This window comes from Leptodactylus fuscus, chromosome 4 (genome assembly GCF_031893055.1).
Source record: "Leptodactylus fuscus isolate aLepFus1 chromosome 4, aLepFus1.hap2, whole genome shotgun sequence".
NCBI classification, from domain to species: Eukaryota; Metazoa; Chordata; class Amphibia; order Anura; family Leptodactylidae; genus Leptodactylus; species Leptodactylus fuscus.
In genome coordinates, this window is record NC_134268.1 from 116,683,869 (window position 1) to 116,703,599 (window position 19,731).

A 19,731-nucleotide genomic window follows, 5' to 3' on the forward strand; every position below is an offset into this window, starting at 1 on the left:
ATGGGTGAAGTGCAGCAGAGCCCAGTTCGACGAATAGGACCTCTCTTGCTGGCTCCAGGTTCCTTTCACTAGGGTCTTCCCCAGATGCGCAGGGAGGCATCTGTAGTCAACAGGGTCCAGACGGGCTGGACTGTGGACATCCCGTCTCTGAGATGAGATCACCATTGGTGTAATCAACGGGTGCTGATGGTTAACTGGATAGGCTTCTCCAGCCCTTGGGGGCTGCAGCTCCATACCTTGAGGAGCTCGCTCTGTAAGGGACGCATATGCCACAATGCCCACGGAACTGCATCCGCAGTTGCTGACATTAATTCTAGGACCTTCATTGCGGTTCTTATAGGGACCTTCCGTGTCACCGCCAGATGTTGTACTGCCAACAGATCTTCTCCTTCCGATTGGGAGGAAGAGATATCTACATCTTGTGAGAATCCATAATGAATCCTAGAAACTGTATACGAGTGGCTGGGACAACCACAGACTTTTGGAAATTTATTAACCATCCTAGTTCCTCTAGGAATGCCACAGTGGTCCTTAGGTGGACAGCGAGAACCTCTGCTGACTGGGCCTTTAACAGCCAATAGTCTAGGTACGGTACAATGAAGATACCTTAGAGCCGAAGAGCTGCAATGACCGGGGCCACAACCTTTGTAAAGGTGTGGGGGGCCGAGGATATTCTGAACGGAAGAGCTGTGAATTGTAGATGACACAGGGTACTGTTCAGCATCACCGCTATCCTTAGGAACTTTCTGTGAGGCGGAAATATCGGGACATGAAGGTAGGCATCCCTTAAATCTAGAGTGACAAAACTGTCACCGGCCTGCAGGAAAGACAGAACAGATTTGATAGTCTCCATCCGGAAATGAACCTTGAGGATATAACGATTGAGGAATCTTAAATCGATCACCATTCTCCATCCGCTTGAAGCCTTCAAGACTAGAAAGACTGGAGAGTATACGCCGGACTGTTGCTCTTCCCGAGGCACCGGCTATAGAGCGCCTTTGTCCAGATAATCCTTGACGGCTTTCTCTAGGTGAACCTGTTTAAGGCCTGAGAGGACGTGCCTTTTTACAAAGGTGTTGGGTGGAGGGGAGGTAAAGCTTATTTTGTAGCCTGATTCGTCGAGCTGGAGGATCCCTCTACCAAAACACGTGCATGAACACAGCAAGTAAGTAACACAGTCGACTTAAAGGGGTATTCCCACATCGCATACTTGCCAGTCTTCGTTCCTCTAAAATCTTCTGTCTTCCGGCTTTGTCTCGTCATTGGTGGGCGGGGTCACATATGCAAAGCCAAGCGGCGAGATGCCGCCGGCCCTGCGTGCGCGCTCATACACCAGTCTACCCTTCACAATGCGAATACAGACCCGACACCCTGCGGGTCTGTATTAGCATTGTGAAGGCTAGACTGGTGTATGAGCGCGCACGCAGGGCCGGCGGCATCTCGCCGCTTGGCTTTGCATATGTGACCCCGGAGCGGAACAGCATCGCTTCTGCCGCTGCTGTCTTCATGCAGGGCAGAAGCATAGCGATGTGCCTGTGCCGGCGTCTAACAGTCCCCAGCATCCGCTGTAATAGGCGGATGCTGGGGACTGTTAGACGCCGGCACAGGTGAAGCCAGCAACATCGCTATGTGCCTGCCTTGCATGAAGCAAGTAGCGGCAGAAGCGATGCTGTTATTCCGCTCCTCCGCCCCCCCGCCCCGGAATAGCAGCATCGCTTCTGCCGCTGCTGTCTTCATGCAGGGCAGAAGCATAGCGATGTTGCTGGTTTCACCTGTCCCCCAAAGGGTAAACTACCCCCCCCCCCCCAGGCCCTCCAGGCTCGCTCCCGTGTACTTAGCCCCTCCTCCCTCCCCCCTGAGAGCAGGCAGACACATCACTTGACTCAGGTCAGGGCTGTGGCCACAAAAAATGAATAAAGTGAGATAGTGGCCAAACAGAGCAGTTTTGCTGAAGCATTGTATTTAGGAAAAGTCTTACATTCACATTTACAAGCATTATAGATAGGATCCTTGTGACGGGACAACCCCTTTAAGGCTAAAAGGAGCCACCGGAGGAATCTGAAGGATTATAGGGAAGGAGTGATTGACTGATTAAAATTTCCACCTGTCCTGAACTGCACACAGGGGCAAGAATACCCCATCCGTTGTACTGCTGTTTGACATATGGGGAATTGAGATTTGTGCACCAATAGAAGTATTGTTTCATGTGCAAAGCTTCCCTTACAAAAACATCCTACAAACAACCACAAACAAAATCTCCTAAACGGTAAGACCAAAATAAGTCAAAACCAAAAAGAGAAACTTGCAGTCAGAAGATTGATTCAATCATCCACACGAGTAATTTTGTCTGGGTGACAGGTATACACAGGAACATTCTCCTGTACCCATTCTCAATTCCCTCTGCTCTTGGATAAGTTTTGGCCCTAAAGGTGTGGTATAATTACTAGAGATGAGCGAACAGTGTTCTATCGAACTCATGTTCGATCGGATATTAGGCTGTTCGACATGTTCGAATCGAATCGAACACCGCGTGGTAAAGTGCGCCATTACTCGATTCCCCTCCCACCTTCCCTGGCGCCTTTTTTGCTCCAATAACAGCGCAGGGTAGGTGGGACAGGAACTACGACACCGGTGACGTTGAAAAAAGTAGGCAAAACCCATTGGCTGCCGAAAACATGTGACCTCTAATTTAAAAGAACAGCGACGCCCAGCTTCGCGTCATTCTGAGCTTGCAATTCACCGGGGACGGAGGTTTCCGTCCAGTTAGCTAGGGCTTAGATTCTGGGTAGGCAGGGACAGGCTAGGATAGGAAGGAGAAGACAACCAACAGCTCTTATAAGAGCTAAATTCCAGGGAGAAGCTTGTCAGTGTAACGTGGCACTGACGGGCTCAATCGCCGCAACCCAGCTTTCCCAGGATCCTGAATGGAATACACTGACAGTGTATTCCCGTATACCTGATATATACCCCCGATACCCGTTTCAACGGTGTGCCCCCCCCCCACCTTCACCCCAGAAATACCCTGCAAGTCCCCTAGCAATAGAATTGGGGCTATATACACCCACTATTTTTGCTACTGCCATATAGTGCCATTGTCTCACTGGGAATTCAAAGAATATATTGGGCTTACATATAACTTCAATTCCAGGGAGAAGCTTGTCAGTGTAACGTGGCACTGACGGGCTCAATCGCCGCAACCCAGCTTTCCCAGGATCCTGAATGGAATACACTGACAGTGTATTCCCGTATACCTGATATATACCCCCGATACCCGTTTCAACGGTGTGCCCCCCCCCCCACCTTCACCCCAGAAATACCCTGCAAGTCCCCTAGCAATAGAATTGGGGCTATATACACCCACTATTTTTGCTACTGCCATATAGTGCCATTGTCTCACTGGGAATTCAAAGAATATATTGGGCTTACATATAACTTCAATTCCAGGGAGAAGCTTGTCAGTGTAACGTGGCACTGACGGGCTCAATCGCCGCAACCCAGCTTTCCCAGGATCCTGAATGGAATACACTGACAGTGTATTCCCGTATACCCGATATATACCCCCGATACCCGTTCCAACGGTGTGCCCCCCCACCTTCACCCCAGAAATACACTGCAAGTCCCCTAGCAATAGAATTGGGGCTATATACACCCACTATTTTTGCTACTGCCATATAGTGCCATTGTCTGACTGGGAATTCAAAGAATATATTGGGGTTACGTGCACCCACAATTTTTGCTACTGGTATATAGTGCCATTGTCTGACTGGGAATTCAAAGAATACATTGGGGTTATAAATACCCTCATTTCTTGCTACTGGTATATAGTGCCATTGTCTGACTGGGAATTCAAAGAATATATTGGGGTTACAAATACCCTCATTTCTTGCTACTGCCATATAGTGCCAGTTTCTGACTGGTAATTCAAAGAATATATTGGGGTTACGTGCACCCACAATTTTTGCTACTGGTATATAGTGCCATTGTCTGACTGGGAATTCAAAGAATATATTGGGGTTACAAATACCCTCATTTCTTGCTACTGGTATATAGTGCCATTGTCTGACTGGGAATTCAAAGAATATATTGGGGTTACAAATACCCTCATTTCTTGCTACTGGTATATAGTGCCATTGTCTGACTGGGAATTCAAAGAATATATTGGGGTTACGTGCACCCACAATTTTTGCTACTGGTATATAGTGCCATTGTCTGACTGGGAATTCAAAGAATATATTGGGGTTACGTGCACCCACAATTTTTGCTACTGGTATATAGTGCCATTGTCTGACTGGGAATTCAAAGAATATATTGGGGTTACGTGCACCCACAATTTTTGCTACTGGTATATAGTGCCAATTTCTAACTGGGAATTCAAAATGTGCAAGGCTCCCGGAAAGGGACGTGGACGAGGCCGTGGGCGAGGTCGGGGGAATGGTTCTGGGGAGCAAGGTAGCAGTGAAGCCACAGGGCGTCCCGTGCCTACTCCTGTGGGGCAGCAAGCATTGCGCCACTCCACAGTGCCAGGGTTGCTTGCCACATTAACTAAACTGCAGGGTACAAACCTTAGTAGGCCCGAGAACCAGGAACAGGTCTTGCAATGGCTGTCAGAGAACGCTTACAGCACATTGTCCAGCAGCCAGTCAGACTCTGCCTCCTCTCCTCCTATTACCCAACAGTCTTGTCCTCCTTCCTCCCAAAATTCCCAAGCTTCACAGAACAATAACCCCAACTGTCCCTGCTCCCCAGAGCTGTTCTCCGCTCCTTTCATTGTCCCTCAACCTGCCTCTCCACGTCACGATTCCACGAACCTAACAGAGGAGCATCTGTGTCCAGATGCTCAAACACTAGAGTCTCCTCCATCTCCGTTCGATTTGGTGGTGGATGACCAGCAACCCACCCTCATCGACGATGATGTGACGCAGTTGCCGTCAGGGCATCCAGTTGACCGGCGCATTGTGCGGGAGGAGGAGATGAGACAGGAGTTGGAAGAGGAAGTGGTGGATGATGAGGACACTGACCCGACCTGGACAGGGGGGATGTCAAGCGGGGAAAGTAGTGTGAATGTTGAGGCAGGTGCAGCACCAAAAAGGGTAGCTAGAGGCAGAGGCAGAGGTCAGCAGCTTAGGCGAAGCCAGGCCACACCCAGAATCTCCCAAGATGTTCCAGTTCGTACCCAGCCCCGAAAAACTCCCACCTCAAGGGCACGTTTCTCGAAGGTGTGGAGTTTTTTCAAGGAATGCGCCGAGGACAGCTATAGTGTTGTCTGCACAATTTGCCTCTCGAAATTGATTAGGGGCTCTGAGAAGAGCAACCTGTCCACCACTTCAATGCGCCGTCATTTGGAATCCAAGCACTGGAATCAGTGGCAGGCAGCAACGGCAGGACAAAGGCCGCCTGCCGTTCACGCCACTGCCACTGCCTCTGCCACTGCCTCTGCCTCTGCCACTGCCACTGCTGACTGTGCTGGCGATGCACTCCAGAGGACGAGCCAGTACACCACTTCATCTGCCTCCGCCACTTTGTTGACTTCTCACTCATCCTCCCCTGTTCCTGTCTTATCTCCTTCTCCTGCACCATCAAAGACACCATCAGGCGCTTCTTTACAACAACCCACCATCTCTCAGACATTGGAGCGGCGGCAGAAATACACTGCTAACCACCCACACGCGCAAGCCTTGAACGCCAACATCGCTAAACTGCTGGCCCAGGAGATGTTGGCGTTCCGGCTTGTTGAAACTCCCGCCTTCCTGGACCTGATGGCAACTGCGGCACCTCGCTATGCTGTCCCTAGCCGTCACTACTAGAGATGAGCGAACACTAAAATGTTCGAGGTTCGAAATTCGATTCGAACAGCCGCTCAATGTTCGTGTGTTCGAACGGGTTTCGAACCCCATTATAGTCTATGGGGAACAGATACTCGTTAAGGGGGAAACCCAAATCCGTGTCTGGAGGGTCACCAAGTCCACTATGACACCCCAGGAAATGATGCCAACACCTCTGGAATGACACTGGGACAGCAGGGGAAGCATGCCTGGGGGCATCTAACACACCAAAGACCCTCTATTACCCCAACATCACTGCCTAACAACTACACACTTTCCACATTCAAAAAAACCTCTATCAAAGTGGGAAAATACCTGGAAACCTTCTTTACTCCCCAAATGGATGGACACAAACCCCAATTTAAGCTCAACAAACAGTAACAACCACCCCTTTAAATCACGTTCCCCATGACAACCACAAATGGAATAGGCAATGGGAATTCCAAAAGCCCTCACCCTTAACTGTCATTTTGAGTGTGTGTGTGTGTGTGTGTGTGTGTGTGTGTGTGTGTGTGTGATGTGGTAAGACCTTCCAAAATTCACTTTTCTAGCCCTTAACATGAGCCCTTCCAAACAAAGTTACATGACCTTAAGCTGAGCTACCAGCAGAGATTGAGGCCCTTGGCATGAGTAGAGCCTTGCACCAGCAGTGTTTTTGGCACTTAGGGTGAGTTGAGCCTTGTACCAGCGTGTGTCCCTTAACATCAGGCGGGCCCTAAGTTCTGCGCTTTGCACAAAAGTTCCACATTAACTAGGCTGAATGGTACAAAGATTAGTAGGCCCGAGAACCAGGAACAGGTCTTGCAATGGCTGTCGGATAACGCTTAAAGCACATTGTCCACCAGCCAGTCAGCCTCTACCTCCTCTTACCCAACAGTCTTGTCCTCCTTCCACCCAAAATTCCCAATCTTCTCAGAACAATAACCCCAACTGTCCCTGCTCCCCAGAGCTGTTCTCCCTTCCTTTCATTGTCCCTCAACCTGCCCCTCCATGTCGCGATTCCACGGACCTAACAGACGAGTATCTGTGTCCAGATGCTCAAACACTAGAGTCTCCTCCATTCCATCTCCGGTCGATTTGGTGGCGGATGACCAGCAACCCACCCTCATCGACGACGATGAGACGCAGTTGCTGTCAGGGCAGCCAGTTGACATGCGCATTGTGCAGGAGGAGGAGGCGAGACAGGAGTTGGAAGAGGAGGTGGTGGACGACGAGGACACCGACCCCACCTGGACAAGGCAGATGTCAAGCTGGGAAAGTAGTGTGGATGTTGAGGCAGGTGCAGCACCAAAAAGGGTAGCTAGAGGCAGAGACATGTCCAGAGGCAGAGGTCAGCTGCTTTGCCGAAGCCAGGCCAGACCCGGAATGTCCGAAGATGTTCCCTTTTGTACCCAGCCCAGAAAAACTCCCCCATCGAGGGCACGTTTCTTGAAGGTGTAGAGTTTTTTCAAGGAATGCGCCGAGGACAGATATAGTGTCGTCTACACAATTTGCCTCTCGAAATCGAGTAGGGGCCCTGAGAAGAGCAACCTGTCCACCACTTCAATGCACCGTCATTTGGAATCCAAGCAATGGAATCAGTGGCAGGCAGCAACGGCAGGACAAACGTCGCCCGCCGTTCATGCCACTGCCTCTGCTCACAGTGCTGGCGATGCACTCCAGAGGACGAGCCAGGACATCACTTCATCTGCCTCCGCCACTTTGTTGACTTCTCCCTCATCCTCCCCTGTTTCTGTCTTATCTCCTTCTCCTGCACCATCAAAGGCACCATCAGGCGCTTCTTTACAACAACCCACCATCTCTCAGACATTGGAGCGCCGGCAGAAATACACCGCTAACCACCCACCCACGCAAGCCTAGAACGCCAACATCGCTAAACTGCTGGCCCAGGAGAGGTTGGCGTTCCGGCTTGTTGAAACTCCCGCCTTCCCGGACCTGATGGCAACTGTGGCACCTCACTATGCCGTCCCTAGCCGTCTCAACTTCTCCCGGTGTGGCGTCCCCGCCTTGCACCAGCACGTGTCACTCAACATCAGGTGGGCCCTTAGTTCCGCGCTTTGCTGCAAGGTCCACTTGACCACCGACACTTGGACAAGCGCCTGTGGTCAGGGATGCTGCAGTGCTTATCTTTAATGACAGGCAGGGTGAATGTGGTGGAGTCTGTTCCTCGGGTGCAAACTGGGGTGGCCTATCTCCTCTCCCAGGCCAAAATTCATGGCAGGAGTAGACTGAAACCCTACGACGCTGCAACCTCCACCACAGCTACTAGCGGCAAACGCTAAAACACTGGTGTGGGGAGACGTCAGCAGGCGGTGCTGAAGCTCATCAGCTTGGGGGACAGACAGCACAGTGCCTCCGAGGTCAGGGATGCCATCCTGGCTGAGATGGCATTTTTTTTTCCCTGCTACACCTGGGGCCTGGCATTTTTACGCCTGTGATAATGGCTGGAACCTGGTAGCGGCTCTGGAGCTTGCCAGCCTCCAACACGTTCCATGTTTGGCCCACGTCTAACCTAGTGGTGCAAAGTTTTTTAAAAACATACCCAAATGTACCGAAGCTACTGTTGAAAATGCGGCGCTTGTGCGCCCACTTTTGCAAGTGCACAGGAGTCGCTGCTAGCCTAAAAACACTCTAGCAAGGCCTACATCTGTCCAAACACAGGCTGTTGTCCGTCATTCACACACGCTGAAACCCTACAATACCATATCTTGAGCAGGGTGTGTGAGCTGCACAGACCTTTGATGGAGTTCCATCTACAAAACCCAAGGGTTCCTCAAAGTCAGCAACCAAAGTTTCTGCACCATGAGTTTCCAGGGGTGGCAGAGTTATGGCTAGGGGAAGAGGCATGGATAGGGATGATGTCTAGGGGCAAAAGCAGTGTGGATGTGGAGGCAAGCTAAGCAGGAAAAACTGGGGGTACAAGCTAAGGCATGGACTGGGGTGATGTCTAGGGGCAAAAGCAGTGTGGATGTGGAGGCAAGCTAAGCAGGAAAAACTGGGGATACAAGCTAAGGCATGGACTGGGGTGATGTCTAGGGGCAAAAGCAGTGTGGATGTGGAGGCAAGCTAAGCAGGAAAAACTGGGGGTACAAGCTAAGGCATGGACTGGGGTGATGTCTAGGGGCAAAAGCAGTGTGGATGTGGAGGCAAGCTAAGCAGGAAAAACTGGGGGTACAAGCTAAGGCATGGACTGGGGTGATGTCTAGGGGCAAAAGCAGTGTGGATGTGGAGGCAAGCTAAGCAGGAAAAACTGGGGGTACAAGCTAAGGCATGGACTGGGGTGATGTCTAGGGGCAAAAGCAGTGTGGATGTGGAGGCAAGCTAAGCAGGAAAAACTGGGGGTACAAGCTAAGGCATGGACTGGGGTGATGTCTAGGGGCAAAAGCAGTGTGGATGTGGAGGCAAGCTAAGCAGGAAAAACTGGGGGTACAAGCTAAGGCATGGACTGGGGTGATGTCTAGGGGCAAAAGCAGTGTGGATGTGGAGGCAAGCTAAGCAGGAAAAACTGGGGGTACAAGCTAAGGCATGGACTGGGGTGATGTCTAGGGGCAAAAGCAGTGTGGATGTGGAGGCAAGCAAAGCAGGGAAAATGGTGGCTAGAGGCAAAGGGATGTCCATAGGCAGCAAGGGCAAAGATGCAAAACTCTCCCGTTTCAAGAATTTTCCTGACTTGTTTCCCCACAAAACATTCCTGGGAGGAGGGCTGAAACACCACCCTCCTCCTCCTCCGCTGTTAGATTTACCCCAGCTACGAGCTGAAAACGCTGCAACACTGGTGTGGGGAGACGTCAGCAGGCTGGGCTGAAGCTCATCAGCTTGGGAGACGGACAGCACACTGCCTCTGAGGTCAGGGATGCCATCCTGGATGAGATGGCAATTTGTTTATCCCCGCTGCCCCTGGGGCCAGGTTTTTTAGCTTGTTGGAGGGCTCTGGAGCTTGCCAGCCTCCAACACGTTCCATGCCTGGCCCACATGTTCAATGTAGTGGTGCAATGATTTTTAAAAACATACCCCAAATTAGCTGAGCTAAGGGTGAAAGTGCGGCACTTGGACACCCACTTTCCCAAGTCTACAGTACCTGGAGCTAGCCGCAATACACTCCAGCAAGGCCTACATCTGCCTGAAGCACCTACTGTTGTGCGAGGTCACCACACGCTCTAACCCTAGATACCGTATGTTCAGCAGGGTGTGTGAGCAGCAGAGACCTTTGATGGAGTACCAGCTACAAAACCCAAGGGTTCCTCAGAGTCAGCTCCCTCACTTTCTGCACCATGAGTTTCCATGGGTGGCAGACTTATGGCTAGAGGCACAGGCATGGATAGGGGTGATGTGTAGGGGCAAAAGCAGTGTGGATGTGGAGGCAAGCTAAGCAGCAAAAACTGGGGGTACAAGCAGCCGGTGACATCATCACTGACAAGCACAGCTGTCTGTCAGCTGACAGGCTGACTTTCACCAAAATGAACAGACAATGGATAGACTCATCATATACATGTCAGTTACATGACAAATTTAGTGCAATTTGCAAGTCCAAGATGGTTTGGAGATCTGCGGAGAGGAATCTCACCACCTCTTGCGGGTGCCATCATTTGGAAGGCAAGCCCTGGGCTGGGGTGAGAGCAAGCGCAGGATAATCGTCGTTTGGCCTGGCGGCCACTGCCTCTTCCACTGTTGACAGGGCTGGCGCTGCAGTCCAGACCAGGAGCCAGGACACCTCCACATCTGCCTCTGACACTTTGGGGAGTTCACCCTTATCCTCACCTTTTCCTGCCATTTCTCCTTTTGCCCGCGCCATCATGCGCCTCTTCCCAGCAACTCCCCATCTCCCAAGCCTTTCATTTCATGCTAAAGTACAGCGCAACCCACCCACATGCCCAAGGCTTCAACGGCCTCATCTCAAGAAATCTGGCCCAGGAGATGTTGGAATCCCGGCTGGGGGACACTCTGCCCTTTTTGGGCAGAGTGTCTACTGCGCCACCGCACTGTGCCGTCCACACCAGCACTTTCCCCCAAACATGAGGCGGTCCCTAAATTCAGCGCTTAGCCCTAAAGTTCCATGTGACCAGTTACGAATGGACAAGTGCATGCGGACAGGGACGCTACCTTTCAATTTGGGCACAGTGGTTGAATGTAGTTGAGGCGTGGACCGGGTCGCAAAATGTGGTGGCCTGACTTGTCTCCCCACACAACATTCCTGGGAGGAGGGCTGAAACACCACCCTCCTCCGCTGTTAAATTGACCCCAGCTACGAGCTGGAAACGCTGCAACACTGGTGTGGGGAGACGTCAGCGGGCCGTGCTGAAGCTCATCAGCTTGGGGGCCAGACAGCACACTGCCTACAAAGTGAGTCATGCCATCCTCGATGAGACGGCAATGTGGTTTTTGCCACTGCACCTGGGCCCAGGCATGTTGTCATGTGTGATAATGGCCGTAACCTGGGATTGGCTCTGTAGCTTGGCAGCCTGCAACATATTCCATGCCTGGGCCACGTTTTTAACTCATTGCTGCTAATCTTTTGAAAAAGGTACCCCAATGTTCCTGAGCTACTGGTGAAAGTGTGGCGCTTGTGCGGATAGTTTTTAAAGTGTATAGTTGCCGCTGCTAGCCTCTATGCACTCCTACAACGCCTGTACCTGCTGGAACAACGGCTGTTGTGCGACGTCTCCACACTGCTGGCACTAAACATATCATGTGTTGAGCAGAGTGTGTGAGCAGCACAGACCTTTGATGTAGTTCCAACTCCAAAACCCTCGGGTTCGTCAAAGTCAACTCCCTCAGTTGCTCAACCATGAGTGGCCATGGGTGGCAGACTTATGTGAAATCCCATCCCATCCATTGCACTGGACACGAAACATTAGCATGCGCTCAGCACAACTTCGGATATGGCAGATGCGTTAAGCAGGGTGCAGGGTACAACACAGACCAGGCCCGAGCACCAGGAACAGGTGTTAGAAATACTGCAGCATCTGCCATTTCCTTCCAATTTTGGGGTTTTGGACCCGCCACCGACTTGTCTGGACCTAAGTGGGGATCATGAGACACAGTTGCCATCAAGGCAAGCTGTGGTCATGTGCGGTTTGCAGTAAGGGGGCAGTGCGCAATTGGAAGAGGAGTTGGTGGATGACGAGGCCACCGACCCCACATGGACAGGGGTGATGTCTAGGGGCTAAAGCAGTGTAGATGTAGAGGGAAGCTAAATCAACAAAAAACCTGGGTAGAAGCAAAGGCATAAACTGGGGTGATGTTTAGGGGTGAAAGCAGAGTAGATGTGGAGGGAAGCTAAGCAGCAAAAACAGTGGGTAGAAGCAAAGGCATGCAAAACTCTACCCTGTTGGAAGACTTATTCCTAGGTCTGGAACACGTTAATGGCCCCCCTGGACAAATTACTGCCACTCAGGGGCCTAGTGTCACCAGGAGGGACAAGTATAGGCGCATGTTGTGGGAATACCTGGCCGACACCAGCTCTGTCCTCTCCGATCCCTCTGTGCTCTACAGCCTAAACTTATTTTCTCATCTTTTTTTCTGAACTGCACATCTCTTGCCTGCTTCCTTTGGGATCTTAGAAATGGTGGTCCACTTCCACAGATGGTAACTTCAATAGACAGTGTAACGGGAGTAGCTGAGGGATCGCTGTCTTAACCACTTTTTGGCACAAAATTAACTTCCAAAGCCAAATATGGTGCAAGTATATGATGCAAGGACACCTACACACCTATCTCTGACACATTGGGGAGTTCACCCTCATGCGCCCTTTTGGCCTGCACCATCATGCGCCTCTTCCCAGCCACTCCACATTTCCCAAGCTTTTCATTGCAGGCAGAAGTACAATACAACCCACCCCCATGCCCAAGCCTGTAACAGCCTCATCGATAAACTGCTGGCCCTGGAGATGTTGGTGTTTGTTTATGCTTCTGGAGACCCAGGCCTTCCGTCAGCAGATGGCAGCTGGGGCACCTCCCTATGCTGGGCCTAGCCGTTACTACTTCTCTTGGTGTGCTGTCTCTGCCTTGCGCCTGCATGTGTCCCATAACATCAGTCGGGCCCAGAGCTCTGCGCTTTGCTGCAAGGTCCACTTGACCACCGACACATGGACAAGCGCCTGTGGTCAGGGATGCTGCAGTGCTTATCTTTAATGACAGGCAGGGTGAATGTGGTGGAGTCTGTTCCCCGGGTGCAAACTGGGGTGGCCTATCTCCTCTCCCAGGCCATGGCAGGAGTAGACTGAAACCCTACGAAGCTGCAACCTCCACCCCAGCTACTAGCGGAAAACACTGTAACACTGGCATGGGGAGATGTCAGTAGGCCGTGCTGAAACTGATCAGCTTGGGGGACAGACAGCACAGTGCCTCCGAGGTCAGGGATGCCATCCTGGCTGAGATGGCATTTTTTTTTCCCTGCTACACCTGGGGCCTGGCATTTTTGCGCCTGTGATAATGGCTGGAACCTGGTAGCAGATCTGGAGCTTGCCAGACTCAAACACGGTCCACGCATGGCCCACGTTTTCCAACTTGTTGGTGCCATGTTTCTTTGAAACCTACACCATTGTGCCTGATATACAGGTCAAAGTGGGGCCATTTTCGTAAGTGAGAACTAGCCTCTGCTAGGCAGAAAACATTCAGAGCACACTCCTCTCATCTTCGCACCGTTGGCTGGCGGAGGAAGACGAGGGGGTTGGAGTGGCATCTGATGTCCCTATCCCACACGAGGCTAGAGGGTGCACTTCAGTGCATCCCATTGCTTCACCACAAATGGTGTGAAGGGGAGTGGAAAATGGAGGAAATGGAGAGTGACCCTTACAGTTGGGGCCAGCAAAGGCATGCCAAGTAACACACTGGCACACATGGCTGACTTCATCTTGGGTTGCTTTTCAACACATATTTCACATCATGAAGAACAAATAATACTGGATTTTTTCAAGCCTCGAACCCCGGTCTAGGTCTAATGTCTGTTCCTTTCTTATATTAGGGGAGAGGGAAAAAAAATTACTTCAGTGATACGTTTAGCGTACATAGACTGACTATTAATGTGTATCCCACTTAGTGTTGTTAGGGTTACACACCGTCACAACCTGGCTAAAGCTTCTATAGCTGTTAATAAAGTCAACATAACTTTACGGTATCCAAAAAGACAGCTGGTACCGACAGAGAGCAAGACAAATGTCACCCAAAGCTGTGAGCTCTGAACACCCACAGTGACTTTGGCGTCATCATCATTATAAGGGAGCGGGTGGTAATAAATAACTTGGCAGTGCCTAAAACCCAAAAAGCTTATACAACTATATTTACATTAAGATACACAAATGAAACTTTTCAGTAGCATGTCATGAGACAAGTTGATAAGCTCTTCCTTTGTGCAGTGCTATTTGAAAGTTAAACGCTGCCTTTATTTTAATTCTGGAGAAGGTGCAGACATTAGATTTAGAACATGTTGTCTTCATTGTCCAAATCCTCTATATAGGTAACGTGTTTTTCGGGCCGAGCTGTCTGGGAACGAGCTGGTGCAGCACTGACAACCTGGGTGAATATGGCAAGAGCCTGAGATGTAGGGTGAATGAATCCCCAAATTATTTGTGGAATTCCCAGTGAGACAATGGCACTGTATACCAGTATTAAAAATTGTGGGTGCACATAACCCCCATATATTCTTTGAATTCCCAGTCAGACAATGGCACTGTATAGCAGTATTAAAAATTGTGGGTGCACATAACCCCCATATATTCTTTGAATTCCCAGTCAGACAATGGCACTGTATACCAGTATTAAAAATTGTGGGTGCACATAACCCCCATATATTCTTTGAATTCCCAGTCAGACAATGGCACTGTATACCAGTATTAAAAATTGTGGGTGCACATAACCCCCATATATTCTTTGAATTCCCAGTCAGACAATGGCACTGTATAGCAGTATTAAAAATTGTGGGTGCACGTAACCCCCATATATTCTTTGAATTCCCAGTCAGACAATGGCACTGTATACCAGTATTAAAAATTGTGGGTGCACGTAACCCCCATATATTCTTTGAATTCCCAGTCAGACAATGGCACTGTATACCAGTAGTAAAAATTGTGGGTGCACGTAACCCCCATATATTCTTTGAATTCCCAGTCAGACAATGGCACTGTATACCAGTATTAAAAATTGTGGGTGCACGTAACCCCCATATATTCTTTGAATTCCCAGTCAGACAATGGCACTGTATACCAGTATTAAAAATTGTGGGTGCACGTAACCCCCATATATTCTTTGAATTCCCAGTCAGACAATGGCACTGTATACCAGTAGTAAAAATTGTGGGTGCACGTAACCCCCATATATTCTTTGAATTCCCAGTCAGACAATGGCACTGTATACCAGTAGTAAAAATTGTGGGTGCACATAACCCCCATATATTCTTTGAATTCCCAGTCAGACAATGGCACTGTATACCAGTATTAAAAATTGTGGGTGCACGTAACCCCCATATATTCTTTGAATTCCCAGTCAGACAATGGCACTGTATACCAGTAGTAAAAATTGTGGGTGCACATAACCCCCATATATTCTTTGAATTCCCAGTCAGACAATGGCACTGTATACCAGTATTAAAAATTGTGGGTGCACATAACCCCCATATATTCTTTGAATTCCCAGTCAGACAATGGCACTGTATACCAGTATTAAAAATTGTGGGTGCACGTAACCCCCATATATTCTTTGAATTCCCAGTCAGACAATGGCACTGTATAGCAGTATTAAAAATTGTGGGTGCACGTAACCCCCATATATTCTTTGAATTCCCAGTCAGACAATGGCACTGTATACCAGTATTAAAAATTGTGGGTGCACGTAACCCCCATATATTCTTTGAATTCCCAGTCAGACAATGGCACTGTATACCAGTAGTAAAAATTGTGGGTGCACATAACCCCCATATATTCTTTGAATTCCCAGTCAGACAATGGCACTGTATACCAGTATTAAAAATTGTGGGTGCACATAACCCCCATATATTCTTTGAATTCCCAGTCAGACAATGGCACTGTATACCAGTATTAAAAATTGTGGGTGCACGTAACCCCCATATATTCTTTGAATTCCCAGTCAGACAATGGCACTGTATACCAGTAGTAAAAATTGTGGGTGCACATAACCCCCATATATTCTTTGAATTCCCAGTCAGACAATGGCACTGTATACCAGTATTAAAAATTGTGGGTGCACATAACCCCCATATATTCTTTGAATTCCCAGTCAGACAATGGCACTGTATACCAGTATTAAAAATTGTGGGTGCACATAACCCCCATATATTCTTTGAATTCCCAGTCAGACAATGGCACTGTATAGCAGTATTAAAAATTGTGGGTGCACGTAACCCCCATATATTCTTTGAATTCCCAGTCAGACAATGGCACTGTATACCAGTATTAAAAATTGTGGGTGCACGTAACCCCCATATATTCTTTGAATTCCCAGTCAGACAATGGCACTGTATACCAGTAGTAAAAATTGTGGGTGCACGTAACCCCCATATATTCTTTGAATTCCCAGTCAGACAATGGCACTGTATACCAGTAGTAAAAATTGTGGGTGCACATAACCCCCATATATTCTTTGAATTCCCAGTCAGACAATGGCACTGTATACCAGTATTAAAAATTGTGGGTGCACATAACCCCCATATATTCTTTGAATTCCCAGTCAGACAATGGCACTGTATACCAGTATTAAAAATTGTGGGTGCACATAACCCCCATATATTCTTTGAATTCCCAGTGAGACAAAGGAACTGTATAGCAGTATTAAAAATTGTGGGTGCACGTAACCCCCATATATTCTTTGAATTCCCAGTCAGACAATGGCACTGTATACCAGTATTAAAAATTGTGGGTGCACATAACCCCCATATATTCTTTGAATTCCCAGTGAGACAAAGGAACTGTATAGCAGTATTAAAAATTGTGGGTGCACGTAACCCCCATATATTCTTTGAATTCCCAGTCAGACAATGGCACTGTATACCAGTATTAAAAATTGTGGGTGCACGTAACCCCCATATATTCTTTGAATTCCCAGTCAGACAATGGCACTATATACCAGTATTAAAAATTGTGGGTGCACATAACCCCCATATATTCTTTGAATTCCCAGTCAGACAATGGCACTGTATAGCAGTATTAAAAATTGTGGGTGCACATAACCCCCATATATTCTTTGAATTCCCAGTGAGACAATGGCACTGTATACCAGTAGCAAAAATTGTGGGTGTATATAGCCCCAATTCTATTGCTAGGGGACTTGCAGGGTATTTCTGAGGTGAAGGTGGGGGGGCACACCGTTGGAACGGGGATTTGGGGTGTATATATGGGGTATACGGGAATACACTGTCAGTGTGTTCCATTCAGGATCCTGGGAAAGCTGGGTTGCGGCGATTGAGCCCGTCAGTGCCACGTTACACTGACAAGCTTCTCCCTGGAATTGAAGTTATATGTAAGCCCAATATATTCTTTGAATTCCCAGTGAGACAATGGCACTATATGGCAGTAGCAAAAATAGTGGGTGTATATAGCCCCAATTCTATTGCTAGGGGACTTGCAGGGTATTTCTGGGGTGAAGGTGGGGGGGCACACCGTTGGAACGGGTATCGGGGGTATATATCGGGTATACGGGAATACACTGACAGTGTATTCCATTCAGGATCCTGGGAAAGCTGGGTTGCGGCGATTGAGCCCGTCAGTGCCACGTTACACTGACAAGCTTCTCCCTGGAATTTAGCTCTTATAAGAGCTGTTGGTTGTCTTCTCCTTCCTATCCTAGCCTGTCCCTGCCTACCCAGAATCTAAGCCCTAGCTAGCTGGACGGAAACCTCCGTCCTCGGTGAATTGCAAGCTCAGAATGACGCGAAGCTGGGCGGCGCTGTTCTTTTAAATTAGAGGTCACATGTTTTCGGCAGCCAATGGGTTTTGCCTACTTTTTTCAACGTCACCGGTGTCGTAGTTCCTGTCCCACCTACCCTGCGCTGTTATTGGAGCAAAAAAGGCGCCAGGGAAGGTGGGAGGGGAATCGAGTAATGGCGCACTTTACCACGCGGTGTTCGATTCGATTCGAACATGCCGAACAGCCTAATATCCGATCGAACATGAGTTCGATAGAACACTGTTCGCTCATCTCTAGTCACTACTTCTCCCGGTGTGCCGTCCCCGCCTTGCACCAGCACGTGTCACTCAACATCAGGCGGGCCCTTAGTTCCGCGCTTTGCACAAAGGTCCACTTGACCACCGACGCGTGGACAAGTGCATGCGGACAGGGACGCTACATTTCACTGACGGCACACTGGGTGAATGTAGTTGAGGCTGGGACTGCTTCCCAAACTGGCCCGGTGTACCTCGTCTCCCCGCCTAATATTCCTGGCAGGGACACGAGAAGAACACCCCCCTCCTCCTCCTCCTCCTCTACCGCCTCCTCCTCCACCACCGCCTCCTCCTCCGCTGTTAGATTGACCCCAGCTACGAGTTGGAAACGTTGCAGCACTGGCGTTGGTAGACGTCAGCAGGCTGTGCTGAAGCTGATCAGCTTGAGGGACAGACAGCACACTGCCTCCGAGGTGAGGGATGCCCTCCTCGATGAGACGGCAATATGGTTTGAGCCGCTGCACCTGGGCCCAGGCATGGTCGTTTGTGATAACGGCCGGAACCTGGTAGCAGCTCTGGAGCTTGCCGGACTCCAACATGTTCCATGCCTGGCCCACGTCTTCAACCTAGTGGTGCAACGTTTCCTAAAGAGCTACCCCAATGTTCCAGAGCTACTGGTGAAAGTGCGGCGCATGTGCGCCCACTTTCGCAAGTCGACAGTAGCCGCTGCTAGCTTAAAATCTCTCCAGCAACGCCTGCATGTGCCACAACACCGGCTTTTGTGCGACGTCCCCACACGCTGGAATCAACGTTTCAGATGTTGAATAGAGTGGTTGAGCAGCAGAGACCTTTGATGGAATACCAGCTACAAAACCCTAGGGTGCCACAAAGTCAGCTGCCTCAGTTTCACATCCATGAGTGGCCATGGATGAGAGACCTTTGTGACATCCTACGGGTCTTTGAGGAGTCCACAAGGAGGGTGAGCTCTGAGGATGTGATGGTGAGCCTTACAATCCCGCTCTTGTGTGTTCAGATCACACAGAGGAGTTAGGGATAGCATCCGATCCGTCACAGCTGGAGAGTAGGTCCACACATCTGTCCGCTTCACTACGTTTAATGGAGGAGGAGGAGGAGGAGGAGGAGGAGGAGGAAGAAGAGTTGTCCGATGATGTGATGGTGATACAGGAGGCTTCCGGGCAACTTCGAATCGTCCCATTGTTGCAGCGCGGATGGGTAGACATGGAGGATGAGGAGGAAATGGAGATGGAACTTTCCGGTGGGGCCAGAGGAGTCATGCCAACTAACACTGTGGCAGACATGGCTGAGTTCATGTTGGGGTGCTTTACAAGTGTATTGTCAAAATCATGGAGGACAACCAGTACTGGATCTTTGCTATCCTTGACCCCCGGTATAAAAACAACATCTCCTCTTTTATTCCGGTAGAGGGGAGGGCCAATCGCATCAATGCTTGCCACAGGCAATTGGTGCAGAATATGATGGAGATGTTTCCAGCATGTAACGTTGGCGGCAGGGAGGGCAGTTCCTCCAGTAGGCAACCAAGTTCTCACCGGTCCACACAAACGAGGGGCACACTGTCTAAGGTCTGGGACACCTTGATGGCACCCCCTTGCCAAAGTGCCGCCACGGAGGGTCCTAGTGTCACCAGGCGTGAGAAGTATAGGTGCATGTTGCGGGAATACCTTTCCGACCACAGCCCTGTCCTCTCCGACCCCTCTGCGCCCTACACGTATTGGGTGTCGAAGTTGGACCTGTGGCTTGAACTTGCCCTATATGCCTTGG